Source organism: Corvus cornix, chromosome 20 (genome assembly GCF_000738735.6).
Source record: "Corvus cornix cornix isolate S_Up_H32 chromosome 20, ASM73873v5, whole genome shotgun sequence".
In the NCBI taxonomy this organism is placed as follows: Eukaryota; Metazoa; Chordata; class Aves; order Passeriformes; family Corvidae; genus Corvus; species Corvus cornix.
The window spans coordinates 1,734,091-1,749,273 of record NC_046349.1 but is presented as its reverse complement, the minus strand read 5'-3'; positions in this window follow the sequence as shown (position 1 = coordinate 1,749,273).

Here is a 15,183-nt window from a genome sequence, read left to right as displayed (position 1 = left end):
GTCCACCCTGTAAAAGAGGGTAATTATTTGTTAGGTGAGCAGCAACGGATCTTCAGTGACTGTCCTACAATGAACAGACCACAGAAAGACAGAAATCCCAGTAAGACACCTGCACAGACAATCAGTACATGTGGAAATGGCAGGATTTCTGTATAATACTCAAGAGTGCTGCAGGTGCACTGGCACTCCTGATACCATACCAAGGAGTTCTGTAAATCAAAAAGTGTCCAGTGCAGGCTTCATTCCTTTGATTTTATCCCTCTGCACCAGAGTGCGTTTAGCTCCTCCCCAGGGATAACACAAAATTCCCCGCTGTTGCCCGTGAAGCTGCAGCCCCTCCAGGGCTCATCCCTGTCCCCAGCTCTGGGGTCCGGAGCACAGGAAGCACCTGGAGCTGCTGCAGGGAGTGCAGAGGAGGCCCCGGAGATGCTGCGAGGGCTGGAGCCCCTCTGCTCTGAGGAAAGGCTGAGACAGCTGGGGTTGCTCAGCCGGGAGAAGGCTCCGGGGAGGCCTCACTGCGGCCGAGCAGGACTGGGAGGCGCCCTGGGGAAAGATGGGGACAGAGTGTTCAGCAGGGCCTGTGGCGAGAGGAGAAGGGGGCATGGCTGGAAACTGGAGAAGCTCAATTTGGCTTTGGTCTGAGGAAGATGTTTTTTCCAATGAGGGTGGTTAGGCCCTGGCACAGGCTGTGCAGAGATGCTATGAATGCCCCATCCATGGGAACCTGGTTGAAGGCCAGGCTGAATGGGGCCCTGAGCATCTCGCTCAAGAGGAAGGTTGCTCAGATTGGATTGAGATGATCTTTAGGAACTCATCCAAGCCACGTCATTCAAGGATTTGATCATTCTGTGATAGCAGCCTCCAATGCAGAGTGGCCCTGGAACTCCTGCCACATCACAGCTCCCAGATTCATCTATTCAAGCACAACACAACCATTCCCCTGTAGCCAGCAGAGCCTTCAGTCTGCTCGGAGACCACCCTTCACCCTGGTCACACCAGACTGTCCTCAGCTGCTGCTGGCTATTGGTATTAGTCCTGAATTTTTCCTGCTGCCTGGATCTCAGCACCAATCCCAGCAGGATGTACACTCCTGTCCCAGTGAAGGTACAGTGCCATTCCAGGGAGGTGGGCACTCCCTGACTGCCTGGGTGGGCTGGAGCCCTGTGGGGATGGTGTGGAACAGGGACCCACCCCACTGTGAGGTTGTGCTCCCTCATGCAGGCTGCCAGAGAGACCATAGAAGAGATGGAAGTGGATATGGAGATGGATGGAGAGGAGATGATGGAGGTTAATTCGGAAGATTATGTGCAGAAGATGGAGGTGGATTTTGGATAGTATGTGAAAGAGATGGAGGTGGATTTGGAGGAAGAAGAGATAGAGGTGGATATGGAAGCGGAAAAGGAAAATGAAGATATGGTTTTGGGATGAAGACCGACCCCAGCAGCAGGACAGGCAGGTGCTCCCCATGCCCTGCCCACAGGCAGAGTGGGTCCCCTGCTGCCAGGCCAGGGCTGGGCTGGGTGCCCCGCTCAGGGACACGGTGCCCCAGGGGGGCCCTGGATTCTGGCGGCACAAGCAGCACCCCCAGCCTGCCCTGCGCTTGCTTTGGGCCACGCCAGCCCCATCCCAGCGGCTGGGGCCCGGCTCCCAGCCCCAGTTTGGGCTCAATGCTGGCAGCGGAGTCCCACTCTGCCAGTGTGTGCCAGCCTGGGGACACAGGGAACAGCTCTCAGGGCAGGGCTGGAGTGGCCGTGCTGTTTCTTTCTCTTCCAGGACTGATAGGGAAGACAGACATTGACCTGTCTGCATATATGTTTTTGAAATTGTTGGGTTCTTCTGTAAATATGTGTGTTAGATTCCAGTTGTTCTGTAGAGCCCCTATATTGTAAATACATTTGTAAGTTTGGTCTTTTTATATAGGTGCTTTATTCTGTAAATACGTTTGTTAGGTTACTGTTTTTAGTAACCTAACAAAATAGGTTACTAAATAGATAGGTCCTTTATATGTAAATACTTTTTATAGATTGTTGTTGTTACAACGATTCTTGTATTGGAAATACATTCTGTAGTTCATTGTTTTTTCTGCTTTTCTATAAATAAATTGTCCTTGTTTGTCACACCCCAGCTCTCTTTGCAATTCCTTTGGGGACAGGCAGCATTTGCAGAGTTGTGGTTTCCACTTGCTCCGGGTTCCCAGGGCTGGAGGTCCCTGGGGGTGCTGGCACGGCCACCCCGGGGCTGGGGGTCCCTGTGCACGGGGGGTTCCCACTGACACCACTCCCGGCACTGGGCATTGCTCGTGCTTCTGGGCTGCTGCAGAACAGTGTCCCCAAGAGCAAAGCTGTCACCAGCAGAGAGGGGGCTCTGACAGGAGCGGCCCCTGCAGCAATGCCACCAAAGCAGGCAGGAAACCTTCTGCCCCCCTTCCTGCTGGAGTCACCGGGACTCCTGGGCCGAGAGCCGGCATCAGGCCACAGGGATGCGAAATCCCCGGGTGTGCTCTGAAGGCCGTGACAGCCTTGGGAATTGCTGCAGCCAGGACCTGGGGAGCAGCTTTTGCAGCTGCAGGAGCTGATGTTTAAGGCTTGGAGCCTCCAAAGGCTCCGGCCTTTGCTTCCCGCCCTGCCCGGATTCCTGCTGCTGGCAGCGGCCACTGGCCCCTGTGCCCCGCTCGGGTGACGCCTGGAGGGGAGGGGGCAGCGCAGGCTGTGCTGGGCAGGGGGCGGGGGCTTTGGGCCCTGTGGGTGCCGGTGCCTGGAGGTGGCTGCAGCGTCGGTGTGGGGAGCGCTGGGGGCTGGCACAGAGTCCCGGCGGGATGCGATGCTGCCCGGGGCAGGGCTGCGGTTGCCGGGGCGGGGGTACGGATGCCGGACATAGGGTTGTCCCCGGGGTCTTGTGCCTTTTTTTGCCTGAAGACACGGGCCAGTCTTAACTGTCGCCTTTCAGAGCTGCCTCTGCCGCTGCCTCAGCTCGGGAGAGAGCACTGCAGGTTGCCTGGGTTGGCTCCAGCTTTTCTCATTATCTGGGGATTTTTTTTTCTGCCACAGCGAATCGGTTTAATGAACTCCCTCACGCTGGTGTTCTGACAAAAGACCCGGTAGGAAAACGATGTAAGCAGAGTACTCAGGTTCCCCTGTTTGGGCAAGGTGTCCTCCCCAGCACAGGGCACACGGACAAACACCGAGCTGTCCCCTCCTAGTGCACAAGGTCCCAGCTCAGCCAGCCGGCTGCATCCCCTTCCTGACGGATGCCTGGTGTCCTGGCAGACACGGGAGGGTGACAGAGGAATTGCTCCTGTCCTCTAGGCAGTCCCAGCTTGCAGGGGGCTGGAGCTGGTACCCCGCCCATGTGGGACTGGACAGCAGAGCCGAGGTGCAGGGCAGGACCGGAGGGTGTTTGGGGTGCAGGATGCTCCGTGCTGGGAGCTGGCAGAGCCTGGGAAGCCGGCTGGGACTCGGGGTGCTGCCTGCGGCTGGTCCCTGCCTTGCCCTAGTGTCAGGTGTCAGGGTATGCATCACTTCCAAGATTTACCTTTCAGGTATAAGAAACTGCCTGAAAGAAGTCACAGCGGAAGGTAGGTGGCAAGTGTGGCACAGAGCCTTATCCATCCCCTGGGGAAGTTTTTGTTTTGGAGAGGTTCCTGTGGCATTTGCTAAGACTTGGGCTCCTGCTATTTTATTTTGTGAGTTTGTACCTACAAAACAGATACTTCAACTGTGAATTCAGCTGTGTTGGGACTTACAGATGTGCTTAGGAGGACACAGAACCTGCCAGGCTGTGGGTGCCCTCCCTGTCCCAGAGCAGGACCTACAGCAGCTTTTGGGGATTCTGGTAGAGTCTAGCCCTCCCATAATCAACAGGTGGGGTGCCTGTTCTGGTGCTCCCCCACCACACAGAGGGACATGACCCAGCCTGTCCTAGTCCCCAGACAGCTGGAGCACTGCCCTCCCTGCTCAGCCTGGCACTTCAGGCAGGAAGCTCACTGGAAACAGCTGAAAAACAGCTTCTTCAGGGCCACCACACTGTTCACCAAAGGTAAGGAAGGTGCTCAGGGAAGGGATAAAGCCGTGGCAGGCTGGATACTTGTCGTGATTTGACACTGGCCAAACGCCAGGCACCCACAAAAGCCATTCACTCACCCTTTCTTGCTCTCAGCTGGGCAGAATAGAGGGAAAAAAGTTAACTAAGGGCTCATGAGTTGAGATGAGGACTGGGAGAAAACACTCTAAGGGCAAAACAGGTTCAAATTTAAGGGTATAAAGTAAATTTATGGTTAACAGAGTCAGAGGAGGATAATGAGAAGTAAAATAAGCCTTTAAAACACCTTTTTCCCCCCAGCCCCTCCCTCCTTCCCACCAACAGCACAGGGAGACAGGGCGTGGGGGGTTTGGTCAGTTTAGCACTCGAGATCTTCTTCTGTCTGCTCAGGGAGAGAAGTCTTTCCTCTGCTATGCTGTGGGGTGCCTCCCATGGGAGACAATTCTCCATTAACTTCTCCAGCATGGGTCCACTCTCATGAGCAGCAGTCCTGCCAAAACTGCTGCAACGTGAGTCCCTCCCACAGGCAAACAATCTTCCTAAAACTGCTGCGACGTGGGTCACTTGTCCACGGGGTGCAGTCCTCTAAGGATAAGCTGCTCTTGTTTGGAAGCAGGGCCCTCTCTTTCCATTCGGGTCTCCCACTGGATCACAGCTTTCTCTGGTATCCACTCACTCTGCTGTGAGCACTTCTCCCACAGGCTCCGAGTGGATCTCTGCACCCACCGTGGATCCCCATGGACTGCAGGGGGACAACCTGCTTCACCATGGTCCTCACCACAGCCTGTGGAGGAATCTCTGCTCTGGCACCTGGAGCACCTCCTCCCCTCTTTTTCCACTGCCCTTGGTGCCACCACGTTGTTCTCCCTCATATCTCCTCCCTTCCTCCTCTTCTCTATATAGAAGAAAAGCTGCTGCCCGTAGGTACCATTGCCAACAAGTTCCACCAATTCAAAGATTCTTGCAGCACCCCACAGCGCCGAGAGGTTGATCTCATGTAGGTTCTGCATCAGGAAATCGTTCACCCTGCTTCCGCTGCCAGCCAGGCAGCCCTGCTGCCACTCCGTGGGCAGTGGTGACCACCACGGCGCTGGCGCTATTTAATGCCTCTCCTTCTGCAGGGCGCCAGGAAGAAGAAGCCACTGCCACCCCTGTCCTTCTGCCCGCGGAGCAGCTGGCTAGGGGTGGCCAGGCAGGCAAGGCTCGCCATGGGCCGCACCGAGATGGTGGCCGCTGCGGTGCATCACCGCGCGCTGCACCAGGATGGCCACGGCAGCAGCGGCTCTTTGCCACCCCTGGAAAAAACTGCCCTTGGGCTGTTTTGATTTTCTTCTTAAATTGTCATCACAGAGGCGCTAATTGGGCCAGCAGCATGTCCATTTTCAGAGCCATCAGGGATTGGCTCTGTCAGACACGGTGGAAGCTTCCAGCAGCTTCTCACAGAAGCCACTTCTGTGGCACTTCCCCGCTACCAAAGAACCAGGCTGTGCCCAATGAATACAGTACTGCTCTGGATAAATGCGGCGTGGGGTCATCCTGCATGGAGCTGACCCTACTGTGTGGGGATGGGTGGGGTGGTGTCACTGTGCTCTTCCTGAGAGAGTCTTCTCTGGGGCTGTGGTTTTCAGCACCATTTCTGCTGGGGTTTTTCTCTGTCTTGTTCTAGCTCTGGATCTGAAAGAGAAAATAAAATCCAAATTGCTGTCTACAGGGGAAGCAGCCAGGGGTGTCTTCAGTGAGAGGCTCCTGGTTTATTCCCACAGAACTGTGGGTTATCTTTGCCTGTCTTGTTTTTCTTTGGTGCTCCCCAAAAGCCTCTTTCCACTGAACAGCTTCTACTTGTTCAGGCAGTACCCAGCAGAAAAATGGGGATGGTTCTAATGAGAGCACAGTGGATCACTCCTCCTGCCCTGCCCATACCTCAGTTAAAGGGATGCAATGGCTTGTGGGAACTCTTGTCCTTCTCCATGTTTTGTGCTCCCATTTGCCCTTGGCTTCACTTGGAGAAAGCCTGGAGAAAGTGATGAATGAGACATGGTGGGCCTTTGTTTGCAGCCTGTGTGGGACACCGTGGATGTCTGGTGCTGAAGGCACATATCTGACTGTGTGGAAAATTTGGGAATTTGTAGATATAGGGCAGAGGATTTGGGAAAAAATTATAAATTCTAGAAAAATTATGAATGCTGGACTCTTCTGCACTCTTCCATGGCTACTGGAAGGAAACCTGTTTACTTTGATGACTTTTTCTACCAGATCAACTCTCCAAGTCTTTTGTTTGGGCACTGAAAATAAATGGGCATTTTTAGCACTGCTCTTTGACGTGCAAGGGATGATGTCTATCCTGCCACAGACTGACGGGAGAGCTTACCATCCTGCACTGGACTATTTTCTTTGAACACATGGTGAAACCCCAGCTGAAGAATAATCACAGTTGCATGACTTCTTCTCTTGCACAAACCTGGATTCCTGAGTAATTTCTTTGTTACATGTAAATCCCTTTTCTAAGTTCATAAAGGTCAAAAATATTTGGGGGGAGAGGGAGTGTTGTCAAGTTAGCAGGACAAAAGGGATTTAGAGCAACTCTTCTGCTTTAAAGCTTTCCCCAAGGTACCTGTGAGCAGCTCTGTGGGTAGAAGTCAGTAATTCCAGAGTATTAAAGTTTGTTGTAGAGCCAACAGCACAGCAGGAGTTATTTCTCCTGGCTCTTGCTCATCAGCACAGTCTCCTCTTGTCTCCTTTGTGGCTCAGAGCACTGTTAGTTTTGCAGCTTCAGTACAAGCATGGAAGTATCTGGAACAGAGAAATGTTTGCAAGTATTTTCTGGGTATGTTAGAAAAACACATCAATAGTATTGGGCAGTCCAAGGTAGTCTATGTTTTAAGGATGCTGCTGGAGCTCTGTGCCTGCCTGGCTGCACAGGTAGCTGTGACTAGTGAGGTATGTGCTCTACAGTGTGAGCAGGGGATCTGGGGCCCTGCCAGCTCCACAGATCCCACCGGATGCATTACAGGCAGTGGAAAAACTTCTACAGCAAAGGATCGTTTTGCCAACAGTGGTGTTGGGTCCTGCTCTCCTTTGGCATTCACATATTCTTTCTCTTACCTTCACAATCACTTGTTTTATTAAATGAGGACAGATCAGCTCCACTTGGTGTGAAGGTGCTCCAGTGAAAAAACATTCTCAGTGGTTTCTGGGTGCATAAGGAATGCTTAAGGAGAAGCCACTCTAGCTGCATGGTTCATCTTGACCCTCTGATTTAAAAGATTAATACGTCTCAGCACACAGTGTTTTACTACATTTTCATGTAAGTATTTCATGCCTTGACTGCTCCTATACACCCTGGTCCATTCATTGTTGCTGTCACTGGTGAATTTGGGACACCAGGTGGCACAAGACAGTCATGAAAGGGAGAGAATAGGATGTAGTGAAAAAGAAGAAGGAACAGGAAAAAGAGGAGTACTAAACCCTATTACCCAAAAGAGTCCATGACACAGTAACAGGATGTTTTTTATGTTATATATCACGTGACTGTTTCATTTACTGTAGGAGTTCAAGTAGGGAAGTTCTGGGATGTAAATTTACGTATTTCACAGTCACTGAAAAGCTGTGGAACTCAGGGCGAAAAGCCCCACTGCTTAAAAATTAAGAATATGACATTTCTTCAGAAATGTATTTTAAAAACCAACTGGGTTTACTGGCGTGGCTAGGAAGTGCTGTAGATGTCAAGACCAGGAGGAAAACATCAGTCTGAGCCTCTGTAATGCAGATGATATTGACACAAGTGCCCCATACAAAGCCAGTTAGTGGCTTGATTGGGATGATTTATATGTTATAAACATTATGAGAAGGATTTTCTGCAATCTGATTTTTTTATTATAAAAAGAATGATTTGTTCAACAAGATTTTCACTTGACAGGACACTGGGAGGATCTGTATGAGTTAGAATTAGAAACACACAGAAAATGAGGCTGTTGCTCACAGGACTTCATTTGTCACAGCAGGTGGAAGATGGGCACCAAAGAGTGGCAAGGATGGTCTGACAAATAATGCAGTGCTCTGTGAGCACGGAGAACAGAGTTCTATCCACCCACAGCACATCATCCCCTTTGGTGCTGCCTCAGCCCTTAGGACAGGCTTTGTAGTGATCCTTAATTTCATACCCATTTTCTAGATGTCCATGACAAGCGTTCTCTGCTCTTTCCTATTTTTTGATTGGTGTTCTGCCAGGCTGCAGGGACCAAAGTCCAGAGTACATCACTGACCTTAGTAAATGCAGCACGATGCCAAATACTCTGACAAAGCACTCCCTACATGTCTCAAAGTGGTACCCACTGAGAAAAAAAAAACACTTACTGTCATATTCTGTACCTCAGGTTGCCCTTGCCATGCAAACTGCAATTATTTCACCCTTCCACAAACTCAGATGCACATTTGCAAACACAAATTCAGTTCTGCCTTTTAGGCACTACAATATTGTGGTGGTGGCCTTCAGGAGACCCTGGTTAGGAAACCAGTGTTGTTCTACTCTGCATAGTGGTTTAGTGAGGCGTGAAGAAGAATCCCCATGGTGAATGATGCAGATGGAAGAGGTGTGTTGTAATGCTAGGTTTAGTTTAGCAAGCTGCAGCTTTCCCTGCTGCAGGGGCTTCTTAGGGCAGGGCTTCCATTCTGTCCTCCTGTAGTCCTTTTCGGACAGCTCCGCAGTTTTGCTCAGGCCCGCTATCAGCTCTACAACACAGTGACGGCGAAGGAGGCAAGAAGGGTCCTCCACGAGGGCTTTAGAGGATCTTTAATCTTACATCCTGTCCCAGAAATCCCCAGAGGCAGAGAGACCTCATGAGGCGGGTGCAGGGGGGTTTTGTCAGATCGCAGGGGCGATGCATGGGCGGAGTTGGGATACAGGAACCGATAGGGAGAACCCGAGGGAGTGTCCAGAGCTAGGGCAAGGGAAAGTGTGGGGAGGAAGACACGGGATAGGAAAAGCAATGGGTAAAGAGATCACCACAGAGGTGTATAACTGCTGTTCCAGCCAGCACAGCCTTTCTGTGCAGAGGGACACATGGAGTGTTTGATGGTCCAGTTTGATCACACCATGGTAAATGTCACAGAGTGCCTAATGAGGACACCAGTGATGCCATCATGGGTGTCTTCTAAGCAAAGTGCTTTGTTCTGTTGTCTCACACTTGTGAGGGCCCCAGCCAGCAGTACAGAATGGCTGGGATCCAGTTCAGTTAATACTGTCTCCATCCACAGAAATGTTTATATTACTGTAGCAAGCATTTCCATTATGAGGATTATACCATTTGCCCCAGTGACATTAATTTTAACACATTCCAGTTTTACTGCAGCTGATTTTCTCCTACTCTGTCCTCAGTAAAGGCTTCTACACTGTGCCAGGTGCTGATGCTCTAATGGTACCATCCCTTCCCACCACGAACTGCCCAACAGGGGGCAGAGAGAGCCTTTGTTTGGCTTCTCTGGGAACAAGGACCAACAACATTCAAGAGCTGGGGATGATCGAGTGGGTGCCTTTTGGGAGGAGCGCAGTTAGTTCAAGGGTTAAAAGATGGCTGTGTTTTTGTTTCAAGAACACTAGAAATTATTTACTCATGAAAATGCTGTTTGTACACCCAGTGCAGGCAGAAGCTGAAACAAGACCCAGAAGATAACAAATGAACTCGTGTGAAGGGAAGCTTGGACTAATTTTATTACCTCTTGCCTCTTATTTTTCTTATACCCTCAATGAGAGGAAAACTAGAACATTTTGTTCCTTATGGGAACATTTGTCCATGAGGCCAGCCTGTTACACAAGAGGCTGGTTCAGTCCCTGAGAGCCCCAGGCTCTGGGTTGGTGGTAAGTCAAGTGCATCATCTTCTCCTCCCTCTCCAGTCATAGCAAGCATGCGCAGATCATCAACTGAGGACCAAACCCTGGGCCTCGCAGAGCAAGTTTAACCGAGTAAATTCTCCCTTAATCCAGCCTGGGAAATCATGAGCACTGCACCTGGTATGTTAATGGCACGTGATGGGACTGGTACAGCAACCTTCCTGCCCCTGCTGTTACTCACCCTCAGGTTGCAATTCAGTGCCCAGTTACCCACTGCACAGTGAGCCTAAGAAAGGCTGGATAAAAGAAATCGAGTGAATGAGCAAGATTTCTGCTCAGCCAGGGATCTTCTAAACCTGGATTGTCAGTCCAAGACAAGAGGCTTTGTTCAGAGTTCACAAGTGTAATGCTGCAGCTCCAAGGGACAGAGGGACATAGTGAAATACACAACTCCACCTCTCACTCTTCAGAATCGATAGCTTGTGTGGGGTTTTAATTTTTAGTGAAGGACATTCAGGTATCCTGTTACGAGGTGCTACATAAGGTAAGGAAGGTACAGACCCCTAAAGCTGATAAAGACTATTAAAGAGTTATTAATGGAAACCAGTTCATTAGCTTTATTTGGCTTTGGATCAAGCTCCAAGTATTTAAATCATACCTCCTCCCTCCGTATTAGTTTTGACATTACATGGCTTTTTATCAGCACCTGTTTTGCTCTGAAACACAAGCTGATTTATACCAGAGCAATTTGCAAGGAGGCAAACCACTCAGGGGATCAGTCAACCTTTCAGATGTAGATAATTCACAACTGTATAAATGAGAGAGGTGATCAGGGTGGAATGGGAATAAACCTGGGTCTAAACAAAAAGTTCTGTCTCTATTAACATCTGCATGTCAAAACCTCTTCTCAAAGAGCCTGGCAGAAGCAGGCATCCAACTCACACTGACACTAAGCATCTGCTCCCATCCTGAGTCGTCAATATATCATCCAGAGGGCAAAGCTCTAACTGGGATCCAAGTGGTGCCTGTGGACACCCTGCAGACCTGCTGTGGTGCCTCACCATGGGCCCAGCTGATCCTGCTTGCAAGGCCTGTGTGGACACAAGAGCTGGACAGAGCCATCAGTTAAGCACTGCCTGGTGTGTTTTACCTTTTCCACTGCCAACATCTCATGTCTGCTTCTGAAAACCCCCCCAGCACATTTACATGTGCTGTTCATGACAATGTTCTTCACTCCCAGGGAAAAATAATCTTCAGCCTTTTGCGTGGGGAAGAGAGACACAATTTTCCCAGTAGCTTCTCCATCCTTTAAAACATCTACATATCTTGGTTGTGTCATTTCCGTTCTCAAGACACCTAATCACTCCCTCCCACTTCTCTGATTACGCACTGTAGAGCAGTTGAGTAATAAAACACCTAATTAAATAGCCGCATGCCTTTGTTATATCCTTTAATTAGATTACTTGGGAATAATAATAGTTTCTTGCCAGCCTGAAGGGTTCATTAATTCTCTCTGCAAATAACAGGAAGTAATCTATTTTTTCCTACTGGTATTTTTCTAAATCCTAAATCAAATGAATCAATTCTGATTTTAAAGTCAATTAGAAATAGATACACTCTGACACTACACCATTATCTTCATGAGTGAAATGATTTCAGACTCTCCTTACAAGGCAGCTCAACAAAATTTCTCCTTCTAGGGATGACAATTTCAAGACAAGTAGTCAGATTTTAAAATATAAAGCACTACCTGGAATAATTACCCAATGAACAAAATGCTCCAGAAGAATAAGAAGATTGACTTTATAGTACTTACAAAGTGCTTTAACACCACTAAAGAGAAATTATGTGAAAACAAAGTACTCGTGCATTTATAAATCACCAACTTTACACAGCCTTAAGTCAGACAGCAGCATTAAGCCACAGTTAAAGACTGACAATTGCTTAGGTGCTAATGGGTGCTGATGACACCCGATGACTATTCCATAGTCATTGTGTGATATTTGCTCGGGGCTGTGTCTATCCCAAAACAGATAAACATCCACACTACCAAAACTGCCTCCATGGAGAGATGGTCACTGTGGTCTCCCCGGTACCAGGACCAGCTTCATATTGTCGAGTTATATTGTGATAGGGACTGAGGTCCTGCAGGAAGGTGGACAAAACCCTTGGGAAACTCAGCAAAGACAAATGTGGGTGATCAAAGATAGTTCTGGGTCTGGGAGGGATGTCAGAGTCTGAAATATTTTAGTCTATGACTTAAACATTTTCATGAAGGACTTTTAAAACTGTGTTACAAAAGCTGCAGACAAGACTACCCGCACCTGGAATGGGGCCCTGAGCGAGGCCTTACACCGCTCACTGATGAAGTAACAGCTCAGGGCTGGGGACATTCACAAAGCACAGGCTTAACACCTCCAAGGTGGAGACCACAGCCCCAGGGCTATCAGCTGCCAGGCTCGAACAGACCCTCGCACCGAAGGGCGGGGGAGGAGAGGCTTTGGGTATCTTGGAAAAGCCTCTGGTCAGAGGCGCAGTGAGCGCCCGTCCTCCACTGTGCAGAGGGGCCCAGCTGAGGGGCCCTCACCGAGGGGGGAAGCTCAGACACAGCAGAAGGGGTGACCCGGCCCGTCACAGCGGCCCCTCCAAGGGGTCCCCAGACCCTGCACAGAGCACCAGAGACGATGCAGCAGCCCCTCAGTGCTGCCAGGGACAGCGCCGAGCCGGCCCCTGCAAGGCAGACACGCGGGCGTTCCCGGCCGGCCCCGGCGGGCATTGACCCACGGCCTTCTGGGCTCTGCGGCTGTGGCGGCCACGGCGGCGGCGGGGGACCCTCAGCACCAGCAGGGCAGATGGAGGGGAGCAACGAGACATCATTGGGGCCCTCGGATGGGTGATGTGCTTCCACCCAACCCCTGTCACCGCTCCCTGTCCCCCCACCCCCACACACACTGCTTTCTTTCTTTTCTCTTTCCTTCTCTTTGCCTCTTTTACTATTAAATAAAATACATCAATTTTTTGGCAACAACATCTAATGTCGTTTTGGTTTTAATCTCGTTTCTGGGAATATTTTGAACCTTCTAAGTTCTTTCCAGTTTATGCACAGAGACTTAGCTTGCTTTGCTTTTCTGGGTTTAAACTGGATTGTAACAAGGGAGTAACCCAAATCCAGCAGGACGTGGGGTGCTGCCTCGAAAGCAGTTTGGTGGAACAGGTGCTGCCATCCTGATACGTTGAGTTGGACCCCAACCGAGTGTTCTGTGACTAAAAAGAACATTCAGGGCTGTGTCACTAGGAGTGCAGCCAGCGGGGTGAGGAACCTCATCCTTTACTCTGCAGTGATAAAAACCCATCTGTGAGTGCTGGGACCACTCTGAGCTCCCTGGTGCCTGTCCTATACAGGTACTGATGTACCAGGGTCCAGAGGAGGCCACCAAGTTATCAGGGATGGAGCACAGGACACAGGAGGAGCTGCTGAGAGAGCTGGATCTGTTCAGCCTGGAGAACGTGAAGGGGCACCTTACTGCTGCCTGCAACTGCTTGATGGGAAGGTGCGAAGAGGATGAGCTGTACTCTTTGCAGAGCTGCACAGCCACAGGATGAGGGGTAAAAAGGAAAAGCTTCTGTAAGTGAAATTCCAAATATATATAAGGAAATAAAATGGACTATGTGGGTCATCAAACACTTGATCAGGGCACAGAGGGGCTGTGGGATCTCCAACCTTGAAGGTATTTACCTCTTACCTATCCAGCATTATCTAAGTTGGTTCTGGTTCAAGCATGGGGTGGACCTAGAGGCCTCCAGAGGTTCCTTCCTATCTGAATTATTTTGTATTTAAGTGACTCTGTCAGGATTTTTGTGTGCTTCACTAAAAAAAAAAAATACTAAAAAATCATTAAACACTTGTCAAGGAGCTAAGAAACCCAGCCTTGCTTCCAAGTCTGATAAGAGACTTGATGTGCAATCTTTAGGAAATTATGTAGTATTAGAAAGAGGTGTGTCATGTGTGAGGTCAATGGAGTTGGTTGAGAGTGGATAAAGGGAGGGAATGAAGGCAGGGTCTGTTTCAAGAGAGGGGATCCCATACTCTAGGGATAGCAGAATAATAAGTGTTCAGTGCTTCTGTTACACAGTCTTGTCCCAGCCCTTTAGCTGAGGGAGCCCAGGGCCCAGAGGTATCAGACAGCAATCTCCACTTGCAGACTTCTGCTCAAAAATCAAACAGAATCCCAGTATTTTAATGATCTTGCAGGATTTTTTTATTACCACACTAAAGATTCAACATGAAAATCATTTGCACCACTCTGCCACACGGACCCTAATTCTCAGTGGCTTCCCAGTCAGCTCCCAGCACCAACAGCACTCACTGTCTGACAGTTCTGGCTGTTACAACAGGATAAGATTTCATTAGGGATGTGAATATTATTACTTATCATAGCCCAATCAAGAATAAATGCTACACATATTTTGCCACAAACACCAATCTCTGTCCCACAGACCAGTCTGGATCGGACTGAGAAATAAAGGAAAAATATTACAAAAATTTTTAAATATTATCTGTCAGAAATTATCTCCAGAAGCACAGCTTCACCATATCAAACCCAGCAAATCCGGAAAGCTACAAAGCATTCGGTTTTCCTGAAAAATCTTTGCACAAGATCATCCTGCACTATAGTGGGAAACTTTCCTATCTGTTGGGGTTTGTACTCGTCAAAAGAAAGTTATGACAGGGAATAGCAAGAAAATTCCATCCTGCTTGAGTATCTTGTAGTTAGAAAAAGCACAGGGAAAAAAGACAATAATCAAGCATTCTCCTCCTTTCCCCAAAGGTAAAATCTTGGACACACAGTTTTTCTGCCACTCGATTACATTAATCTTTGCTTGCCACGTATTCTGTGTTAATTATTTATTTGTTTTTCCAGTTCACTGACAGGCCATGATTTTTACCAGGGAAAATGACATCTGAAAGAGCGTGAATGTGGGGATTGCTCTGTATTCCTCTTGTCCTGGCAAGCACAAACTGATCAGTACTCTGTGCACTTGGAATAGATTCTTTTTCTCATGAATTTTACAGAGCATATGGAACCAGTGGAACTTGACTGGAGGCATCAGAAGCTGAAAAACAAAGAAATTAGGGCTGCTGAGGTTGAAAAACAAGCACTTTGTCCGAAATGCCAGTTGGAAAAAGAAGGGAAAAAACAGTAACACAGAGGACAAGTGATGTGATGTTCTTAGAAAGAGACATTGAGTGTTATTCACATCTGCTTTAGCAACCTTTACCTACCAAAAACTGGTAAGACAAAAAGAGACTGCAAATG